Source organism: Melanaphis sacchari, unplaced genomic scaffold (assembly GCF_002803265.2).
Source record: "Melanaphis sacchari strain LSU unplaced genomic scaffold, SCAv2.0 Contig60_pilon_pilon, whole genome shotgun sequence".
Taxonomy (NCBI): Eukaryota; Metazoa; Arthropoda; class Insecta; order Hemiptera; family Aphididae; genus Melanaphis; species Melanaphis sacchari.
This window is the reverse complement of record NW_020271429.1, coordinates 519,518-531,907: the sequence shown is the minus strand read 5'-3', so window position 1 is coordinate 531,907 and position 12,390 is coordinate 519,518. Positions and strand designations below refer to the sequence as shown.

The 12,390-nt window shown below is 28.7% G+C and overlaps 1 protein-coding gene across 1 annotated transcript in view; it reads left to right on the top strand.

Moving 5' to 3' along the window:
* The first annotated feature begins 372 nt into the window (after positions 1 to 372).
* LOC112600099 (octopamine receptor Oamb-like) overlaps positions 373 to 12,390 on the top strand; it is a 74,196-nt gene continuing 62,178 nt past the window's right edge. The window contains exon 1 of the mRNA XM_025347261.1: positions 373 to 872. The gene's annotated coding sequence lies outside the window, so the exon portion shown is untranslated. The remainder of the gene's footprint in view (positions 873 to 12,390) is intronic.

The following is a 12,390-nucleotide window of genomic DNA, read 5'->3' as shown; positions in this document are numbered from 1 at the left end:
CGCCGCTAACGCACGCCGGACGTGCCCGTCGAACGCCCGGTGGTCCCCCCCACCGCAGTAATCACGCTCGCGAAATCCCGCGACAAGTGCGCGAGAACATCGTCTTCGTGTCGTGTCGTCTCGTGAAATCATTACGAAGTCTTAATAATCGTAAAATTCGTCGTTACCCGTCGCGTCACGAGTCGTCGGAACGTAATGCGTTAAATGACGATAACTGCAGTGATCGTCTCGCATTAAAACAAAATAGTAATAATAATAATAATAATAATAATTAAGAGACGACTTTCGTCTCGTCACACGGTTATACGAAATAATAATATATGATAATCATTGTGCGGTCGTCGGGATAAAATAAATTATAATATTAATAATAATAATATGTCATAATATCGTTTGGGCACAAAATATATTGTAATATTGTTATTTGTTATCAAACCGCCGCCGTCGTCGGCGTACCTGTTTCGATACATTATTAGGTATACGACGTACGTGTGCGATCGTTGCGAATCCGTTGCAACCAGTGACGTTTTTCCGTGTTGAAATTACCGACGGTTCCAGTTTTCGCAGCCCCGTCGGCCGACTTCATTTCCCGGCTCGAAGAAAAACCAGTCGGCGTGTCGGTTATACATCGTTTTGTTTGCGCGCGAGTGCCAACGACCGGGCCCCTGTTTTAAAATTATTTTCTTAACACTTTGTGTACGCGCGCGTGTGTGTGTGTGTGTGATGCGGTTTCCAGTATTGTGTTCTCCGGATCATCGTCGTCATTGCCGCCGGTGCCACCGTGACCCAGTGATCTCGCGGAGAAGCGTCCGATCTTAAACACGTACTAGATATTATATACGTATATCATATTGTACGGTGCACTTACGCAGGTACTTATATACACTACTGTTACCACTACCTTTGTCCGGATACCTGAATACGCGTGTAAACACCAGTTATTTACCTGTAATATGTTGGCCGCAGCTGACGCTAATATTATGTGATACTCTATATTATTATTATGATAATAATTGTTGCGCAGAACGATAACTCGCGTTATTATTTATTTTGTACGCCGCCGTGTGTGTTATGTATTTTATGCTAATGGTGTACGACAGAGGAAATATTGCCATTTTCATAATTTTGTTTTAAAAAAATAATGCTCCGAATACCATTATATAATTACGATGTAATCGTGTTAAACGTATCGTAAATTTGTTTTTTTTTTTTTTTTTTTTTTTTTAACACACTACGTGTTCTCACGCCTGTATATTAAGATTCTTTTTTGATTTTTCACAAAACACTGTAAGTACGTTTATTTATCGTTATTTTTTTCGCGTAAAATAATTTTCTCTTATCAGAAAAGTTGATTTCTCTCTTTGGTCGTTTTGTTTTTTGATCAGGATTCAGAAAAAAATGTATTTAACCGTGCGATTATCGCAAGCGGTATTTTTTTATACTTGATAATTTACTATCAACTATATTATAATTATGTTTTTTTAAATGACGTTTACAATATTATATTTACGTTCGAAAAATGGTATTCGAGTAACCTTTTAATTTCTTGTTCGACATTAACTTATGTAGTTTACCGTGGTCGTAAAGTGCGTACCTATAGTATTTCAACGTCGTCGACTATTGGTCGTAAACATAGTAATTCGTGTTATTTTAATTGCTGTGACGAAGGGTTATAAAGTTTGTTTTCGTTACGACCATTACTGAAGTGAATTTATACGAAAAAAAAAACAGGAAAATAAATGTACTTAAAAACACGCCTACACAAACACAAATATATCATAATAATAATATAATATACACGTAATCAGGCGTATATATAAATTATTTACTACGTGAAACTAAATTTATCATCACATATACACAATAAAGACGATAAGGAAAATACATCAAATGATTTTAAATAGAAAAATAATTCAAAGATGAAAATGCCAATTTAGTTCAGTTAAAATGTCAACGAATATGTTTCACGAAGAATTATGAAAAAGTTTTGTGTTGTGTGTCCTTGAATGAATGGCTTTTTTGATTTGAAAGGTTAAACTGAAAAGTTAAAATAAATCTAAAATGTATTATTATGATTGTGTTGATATTTTTATTCGTACGTCCATGACACGAACCTGCAGTATTATATTTTCATTAGAAGTTTCTACTTTCAGACGTGGAAGTAAAAAAAAGGCGATTATAAAATAACATTATAGACAATATTATGAATGAATAAGAAAATATTATCATTGACAATAATGGTATGCTCGTCCATTGCACGACATAATAGTGTTTAACTTGAGAACCGTTTAATACTTAATCTATAGGTAATAATATGTATCTATAATCAATCAAATTGATTTTCGAAACATAAATTTACAAAACGATAGTAAGTTATTTTACATCACAAATTCATAAAGTATACGAGTACATCACATTCTTGACTTGATTATTATCGTTCAAGTCGGTTAATGTATTCGAGGTTTTTTTATCACTGTTTCAAATTATTATCGTTATGGTCTGTAACACTAAAAACATTGAAATAATAATATATTCTCAAAGCTTAACAGTGGTTTTCGAGATATATATCCGAAATTCATTGAAGCATACAGTCAATGGACTTCTGGTTTAGACGACCTGATTTCATGAGAACGTATTAATAAAATGAAATGCTGTATAAATACAAAGATAAAATCGTATGAGAAAAATCTTATACTCTAATAATGTAATATAATGACATGTTAAGTCATTGTATTCGATTGAAAAATACTTGAAATAGATAATATTTTTTAAAACAAAAAATATGTATTATAGCATATTATTATTATTATTATTATTATTATTATTCACAATAGTCAATATATTATGTTGTAGGTACAGCTTATAACTACTATTGTTATCGTCGGTTGTCGAATTTTTCCTCGTGAACGACCAGTAAAATGTTATCATTGATTTATTTAAATAAGTACATATAATATAGGTATCATTAATATTGATTTATTTATACTTTAAGCGCGTATTATATAATATTATAAAATGTTGGTATTATTCACATATTTTAAATTATCGTATTTAAAAATGTCTGATTTATTTTTGTAACACAATGAATTTACCTGGTAAATTTTATTTTTTGAGCCCTAGTGTTAGAAAACAATGCGATTTTTAGTCTCGAGTATAATTTAAAAAAATTAATATGATTTTTAGAAATATTTCATTTAATAATATTATTGGTTTCGTGTGTATTGTGCTTTAAAAATTTAATTTTGAGCGTCGTTTTAGTGTTCTATAACTCTTTCACATAAATAATGAGTCGATCGACTAACATTTATGGTAGGTATATAGAATGTATGTAGGTACCTTTAATGTTTTACTTTGATCTTGTATCAAAGTCCCAGGATTTTCATTAATGTTTGTTTAAGTAATCAGTTTTTCTATATTTAATTATAATTTAAAAGGTAATTATTTCCTTTCATTAAATATCTTTAATAATTATATAGTATTAATTAACATTTTAAGAGAATTACAAATTTATTAGAAAATGTAGTTTTTTTTTTTCTAATAATGTTCAATCTAACTATTTTTGTGTAAAATAGAACTTACTGTTGTATCGCTTGATATATTAAATTTTGTAAATAAATTATGTTTTGTTGTTTTAATGAAAACAATTCTACTCCAAATCATTTACTGTAAACGATGTTCTGAATTGTTTCTCGGAATTTAACTCTAACCTATCCGTTTCAAGGGTAATCGAATTTGTAGCTTATTCACTTAAATTACTCGTATGTCTAATCTATTTACGCATTATCCATTGACAGTTTCATGTTGTATACGGTTCTTTGAAAACACAGATAATAAACATAATATCAAACTATTAAGTGATTGTAGCAAAGTCAAATCCGATATTATTATTTATTTTCGAGAAAATTAAACTCGTGTGCAAATAAAAATTATACTTTTATATTTCATTTTCTTCCAAAATTTATCTATACACATAAAATGTTGAATCATAAATTCATAAAATTAAATTATATTAATATTAATATTACTATATTTTTAGCAAGCTGATAAGTAATAATGTATAATTTAGAATAGAAGACAAGGTTTCGGAGTATTTAAACACTAAACTTTAAACACTGCATATTTTATTGGCAACACGAGATTATAATAAAAGTTTTCTGAGTTGTGTATTTTATGTTTGATTTTCTACACGTATGAAATATATATATATACTTTTATAATTTACTAATACTGTATAAAATAATAACTATGAACCCATACTTAATTATATAATATGTTATTTGCATATATTGCTACCAATGGAAATCTAAAATTCTGTTGTCTACTCTAAGTACAACTTTTATTTTGTTTGACTGAACGAAGCGCATTACAATCCGAAATTACAATTCTAAAGTGGTATAAAAATGTTGGTCTCCAAAATCTAATTCAATCTCAGCTGTGTTTTCGCGTGTATATCCGGTGTGGTTTATTGCGTTTTGCATTTGACGCTGATAAAATATTATACAGCCGATGCTGTATAATGTAGTAAGTATAACATAAAAGTTGCATATTGTTTTGTTTTGATTTTTTTTTTATTTTATTTTGCTATGTTATTAGCTATCGTGTGAGATAGACGAGTCGAAATAAAATATATTATCGCGGTTTGAATAGTAAACTTTCATCGGAAGATGATTTATGAATATTTTCCTAGTACGTTTTTATGATATATATGACACTATGATATTTTATCGTAGACGTTATATTTTTTTATTTTTTTTATTATTGTTCGTTATATTTTTTCTTACCATAAAACTCCGGATATTATTATTATGGGAAGAGGATCGCAATACGCGCGTAAAATATTTGAAATTGATTTGTTCGTTTCCGTTTCGGTCTACTACTTATATACATATATCGCGTTCTTCTGTTTTATCACGAACGCTGGCCACTTATACCGCGATGCCGTCACGGAATCGCTGCATCCGAATGCTCATAATACACAGGTGTGCACAGTGTACACTACAAAAAACCAAATAAAACAATCTCGTATGTATAATATAATATCAGGAACCTATTCACGGTGTGTTGGAGGGTCGTTCGATCGCGTGTGTTATTCTCTCATTCGATAAATTGGAAGTACGCACATAAATGTAAGCACACGATGTTACGATGAATGAAGAATTGGTCAAATAATTGTATAGTTTTCGACAAAGGTGGGCCAGTTAATGAAAAAAATAAAATAATTTCAGTAAATTCAGTTATACGTTGATGGTTAACAAACAAATATTTTAATCAAAAAGTTTAAAGTTAATATAAAAAAAAATATAACATACATTTTTTAAATAAAGTTATTATTATTTATTTATTTATTTATTTTTTATTATTTCCATTTAAATTACTCTCACTTTTAATGGTTACTGTTCAATTTTTTTAAAATAAATCTTAATATTCTTTATCATTACAATAGTAGTGGTTAAAGTATTTATAGTTTAAAGTTGCACATGTCAACTAATTTACTTAACCAAGAAGGTTTTATTCGTTTATTATTATTTAAAATAATCGTGTAAAACACAGTGAAATTAGTTTTAACTATAGTTAGAGATATGTATAAGACTTAATAGTCTTAACTTAGCGTATTATTTTTAAATTTTACAGGAAAAAGATAAGTTATTTAAATTAATAGATTTAATTAAGTTTAATTTATTAAAAATAAGTAAAATAGTCAGGTTAAAATATTCAAAAAAATAAATAATTTTCAATCACTTAGTTGGTTCACATTTTCAGCTTTTAGTTTACGTGTGGTACAACCAGTATAAAATCATATAGCTTTATCGCATGGTTGTATTGGTTTATAACTATTAACTATGCGATGGCGATGTAAACAAAGACGATTATGATTATTAGATGATAATATTTTTTAGTCACTCGCTAGAATGTATGTAAAATTATACACCATCGTTAGCCGGTACGCATTTAAATTATATCCATACGATATAGATCATTGTACGTGCGTTTTCTGCACACGCACAACAACAAATGTTTTACGATATTGTGGGACATTCGACGTTCACGAAGGGTAGGCAATAATATATATATACTATTCGAGTGATATATTATACTTTTTGCTCACAAAGTGTCATAATATATATATATACTCACACAGTCACACAGATAATAAGAAAAATATCCGATCGACTTTTTACAGACAAACAATTAATAACAATACACACACACACACACACATGCTGTCTTACCAGTGGTTTTTCTTTTGTTTTGTTTATATTTTATGGTAACTGGTAAGTATATATATATATCGTATTATAGTAACGAAATAATTGTAGTTTTAAATATTTTGACCTTGAGAATTGATATTATCCATTTCCCATTTTAATATTATATCTCGAAGGTTTATATTATAATACGGAAAATTTAATGAAAGTCAAACTATCGTTTTAATCAATAATCGACAACATTTTTCATTAAATTTTTCTTTAAATCCAACTATCTAATTCAGTTAGACCCATGCATAATAATATAATTAATAATTATATTTAAAAAATGTGTTTTAAACTTTAAAAAAAAAGACTACCGTTGGGTTGAAATTAAATCCTGATAAACTGTTACGTTTTTAATTACGATAAAGGTCATGCAGTTATCATATGTGATGCTACGAACTGAAGAAACAAAGTAGGTAATATTATTTTGAGATCGCGATAACTTCAGATAACCATGATGGCTGTAGTGAATAAAACAAATATTAATATACTGCTCTATTTAATTATATTATATAATCATATTATAGCATTATAATGTTATGTACAATAAAATGACTTTATTTATTTATTTTTTTTTTAGTTTGGATTTTTTATCATTATTATTTTAGTATGTACGTAAATGTATGGTAATTGACTATCTTCTGCAGTAATGTTCAATTCACCTACCTGGTTTGATACTTACTAACGCCACGATGTTTGGAATCGATCAGGTCTATATTTATATGACACAATATTTTAAATTGAAACTATACTTTATACGTATTTTAGTGTATCAAAGATGTTGTGCTATAATCTAATAATACAGGATTTATTGTTTCAATAATGTAACGATTACATTTATTTATCAATAAGCGTATAGTTTAAATATATATACCGTCGATATACATAAAATAATACACCGATAGTTTTTAACATCATTTTTTTCTTTAATAATGTTATTTATTTAAATTCCTATTTTTGGAAGTTAAATTATACTTAAGATCGTTTTTTTTTAAATACTTATATTTTATAAAATATTAGAAGTGTCTAATGGTGGTTCAAATTTTGTTTTTTTTTTTCAAATGGAAATAAACTTTTTAATACAATTTATTAAGCATTATTAAGCAGTTTATCTTTTTTTTTTTAAACGTTGATGTATCTATATTAAAAAATAGTTTACCCAAGTATAAATATTTTAATATTTTTTTACTTATTTTTACTAATTTATCTATTCAAAATACGATTTTTTAAAAACTAAAATTCTCAGAAAAACTGCATTAATAGATTATTATCATTAATTGTTATGGTTTTAAAATAATCATTAATTTTAAATTATAAACATCCAAACCTATCAAACTTAACACAAAATATAATTGCTTAAAAACTACTCATTCAAACTTACATTCTGACATAAAAATAATTTCTAGAAAAAAATCGGCTAAATAATTTAAGGTAAAAATATTAGTATCACTACAAGACACTTCAATAGCAAATACAATATCATATAAATATTATAAAACAAATTATTTAAATGTAGTTAAAAATTTCAAAAACCCTAATTTAAATATAATTAGTTATAAAAGAAAAAGGGAGTGAGAAATTTTGAGGAATCGTTCTGTTTATTACGAATAATATTTTTGTTATAATCTTCAAATCTCGATCTTCGACCTAATCGTATATACTCATAAGTAATAATAGTCGATTTCGTATTTTGAGACTTTTATTTATTGATAAATAATATCTTACTATTGTAATATTTGTAAATAACACGATATTATATGGATTTAATTTTTTTAATTCTTTCGAAAATTAATTTTTATATACCTATGTTCATAAATTGAAATATAGAATTACATTTTAAAACACTATAATTATAAACCACCAATATTTTGTGATTTATATGTTTAATGCAGGATGAGTATAACCAAAAAATTAAAAGAGAAAAGTAATAAAAATAATGAAGAATAACATTACAATATTTAATTATGATATTATGATATTAAAATAAATAACTAAACATTATGGTTAAATTTTACTTACCTATACTCCTTTTAAATAAAATAATGTAATACGCATACTAACTAACAAGGTATAGTTTTATTTGTATTTAATTTATGTAATTCAAACAAATTTGTATTATGTTTCAAAGACAATATAATATACGTATTCAGTATCAATATATATATATATATAGTAAAGTTATCTATATTAATTATATTATAATTGTTTCAAAGCCGTAATTTAAAAAAAAAAAAAAGAATATATACTATTGGCATATATAAATCACAATGTTAAGATGATTTGAAAATACTAAAATTAAGAAATTTAATTAATAATTATTATATAATTATAACATTATTATTATGTTATTAAAATTTTACAGATTTTATTCTATACTTTTACACTGTTATTAGATTTTTTCCTTGTTAGTATGTGTTAATATTTGAATGTATTTGAATTTTACAGATTTAAAAAAAAAAAAAAAAAAACAATATTAGATTGTATTTCGGGTTTCTAATATGATTTAAAAATTAAACATGGAACATGTGTTTACCTATATTTTTGTGTGTGAAATCACTTTACTGAAAATTGAAATACAAATAAGTAAAATATTCTGAAAAAATGAGTATATATATATAATTATTTTAGGACATTTATATGAATAAAAAATCCAAGAAAGTTATATAAAATCACTGAAATGAAAAATAACATGGAAATATTTTTTTTCTCATGTGCACATAAGGTAATTGAAATATATTACTTACGTACCCGATATTTGGCGGTTATAATGTAATTGCATTAATAAACTAAATTTGTTATCTAAGCCCATGCCAAGTACGCATACCGCCTTGCCAACATTCAACTTCTATTAATGTCACTTGGCTGTTTTAATATGGCGTTTATGCGAGCGTGCATATACATCGCATACACGTGTATAATATAATGTAAACGCGCGTACAATAATAATATATTGAACAGCTTTATGTGAACAATTTATTCGTCGACTGCCACTTCGTCGTGTGTCGTGTAAAAATTTTCTCAAATCACATTAAAAGAAAGAAAATAAAACGTTTTTCTGTTCACTCGTTGACCTAACCTTAAGAGTTACATTGATAAATCATTATAACAATAGGTATTTATGTATTAAATGCAACGAAATGAAGTAAGTTAACGAAATGCTTAAACACGTATAATAAAAGGTACTTGCGGATTAAATAATGCACATTTCACATGATTGTGCAAGGTGGTTATTTTAAAGGTAAATGCCTATTTCTTGAAAAAGTACAAATTTAATGTTTTTAGAAAATTTTTAATTTTTAATTCTATATTCTAAAGTAGAATATTGTTCTCAGAATTCCAATCAAGAAGAATTAAATTTCAAAAAATTAATGAATTATATTTATTAGTATTTAAAGACTTGAAGAGCGGAGTAGTGAATAAACCTTTTGCTGTGTACCCATTACTCAGCTAGTTGTTCACTTATTCAAAAAATTAATTAACATCTCGTTCGAAATTTAATTTTTATTTATTGAAAATAACAGATAAATATTTTAAAAAAAGTAAAGATCATCCAAAAAATGAAAACGATAACAAAAATTTAATGGATTTAATTTATGAAAAGAAAAAATATACGTTATGGATTAACGAACTTTATCGTGAAAATTTAAAACGTTTTTTAGATGTTTTTTTCAATTATTTTATTATTTATTTTTTTTTTTTTTGAGTGTTACCACAATACAAAAATATAATTTTTATTATAAATAAGAACCTGTTTATTTTATCGTTATCATACTAAATTAGTTAGAATCAGTCAGTAGAACTAAAAAAAAAAAAAAAATATTCGTTGTAATTTTTCTTGTCGATGCATCATCAGCGCGGCACAAAAACCGTCGATGGCATCGTAATCGTCTATGCTACAGCAGACCGGACAAATCGTGTGGGTCGGTGCAGCGTATCGTATTCCGTTTTTTTGATTAACTCGCTTGTTAAACAGTGGTATGCGTGTGTTATATGAAGCTCTGAATTCACTGTTTTGCGCGTCATGCACGGTTTTTTAGAGCTTACTCGATTTAATATTAAAACGCCTTTGACGTTTTTTCCATTATCCTTCCGCCCTTCTAGTACGATACACGCATTAGATATCCTGAAAATACATTTACGCTCATAATCACAATTCACTTACAACCCGACGGATAATGTGTATATAACGGATTTGACATTTGTCATTACGTACGCGACTACACTATACGGTGAACAGCACTTTGGCTACGTTAGCGCGCGGTACTGCACGTGATGCAGCCACCGAACGTGTACGGACCAGAAGAATATTATATCCGTTCTAGTCATGGACGAGCCAACTTTTGTTTATGTTTACCTTTTCTTTTTTTTTTTTTTTTTTTTTGTGAAACTTTCAATGGAAGCTATTCACACGAATGAAACATTATGCTGTGCGTGTTTTAAGCTTAGTGCTTTAAAAGGGTTGAAAACACGCCAAAGGTAATTTTGGACGACAGTTTAGTAGGTAATTTGTTTAAATTAATTAAAAGGACAATTTGTTTGAATTTAGTTTTAATACACAAAAAGGTTATGATATAATACGTAACATAGCTGCGTGCTGTCTACATGCAGTTATTTTTTTAATTTTTTTTTTTGTACTAAATTTATTTATTTATTATTTTTTTTTTGTCGAAAACGATAAAGATAAAAAAGTTTTATGATCGTACGCGCACAATTTGCTAAACGAAATTATGGCTATTTAAAGCATACCGCAGATGTCAAAAGTACGCTGAACGACGGCCAGACAGGCATCATGTATTGCTCGTATTATACGTGTATTATATTCACCTGGCGTGCATCTCGGGTTAATAATCGAAATGCGTTCCACTTGGATGGCTCACTTTATTCATTAAAATACACGATCCCGAAAGGTCGAAACGTTTTCGCGTCGTCTATTTAAAATCTTTGTTGGTATTTTCGGTTTGATTTTTTTCGCCCCTCAGCTTCGTCACAACAATATCAATATCGTGTATTTTTCGTACGAAAATAGGTATATATATATATATATATATATATATATATGTATATATATGTATATATTTATTATGAGTTTGTGTTACGTATAACGCAATATTCCGGTATTTTGATTTTATAAAAGGTAAAACGACATATATTTTGTATGTGTCACCATCGATCGTTTTACCGGTGCCTATATACGCGAGCATTGTGTTCGAAACTGTTATTATTATTATTTATTGTGGGCGAGCCTCAGGTGGTGGACGACAGTCGGCGGCAAAAGTCACAACACGTCGACGCATTATATAGGTATATTATTATTATTATTTAGCAGTCATGCCGGGCGCGCAGTGGTGGTGGCGGCGTTCAGCCGATGATTGACACGTCGAAATAAAACGTGATAATAAATCAACTGTTTGAGAATATTATTATTATCATTACCATGGTATAGTTTGAAACAGAAAACTCCAGTCCCCGCGCAGCTACTATCATTCTTCCACACCGCTCTTGGCACTCGCACTAGTCGCACTAGTACCTACACGACGCGTATATGTTCTTCTTTTTCTTCTTCTTCTTCTTCTTCTTCTTCTTCTTATTATTATTATTATTATTATTATTATTATTATATTACAGTATTAAAACGCCACCGTCCCGTTCTGCCCTTCACGACTTCCATCATCATCGTCGTCGTCGTCATCGTCGTCATCGTCATCTACGTTTTTCAGCGTGATCACAGATTGGCGGGATGGCGAATGGCGGCGACGGGTGGTTAGAGCGAGAGTTACGGATGCAAAGGCTTTATTATTCGCTCGCGGTTGATGCGAATAATGACCGAGCGACGGGATTGAGGGACGGTATAGCCGTGGTAGGGTGAAAGAACGAGATGCGCCTAGGGAGAAAGAGATAGGAACGGAGAAAGAGACCGCAACGCTCCGCAGTCGATGTGCGGCGGATACATACAGTGAAGTGGTTGTATAATAATAATAATAATATTATATCTTGTACATACGGATGTATGCATAATACGCTATGCTTTCTATAACGCAATCATCGTGCACCACCACCGCGTACGCGTAAATTCAATTAAAAACTCCCATCGGTCCTATAGCGGAACGTGTCGCGGTGACGAACGTTTATGAGTAGTCGC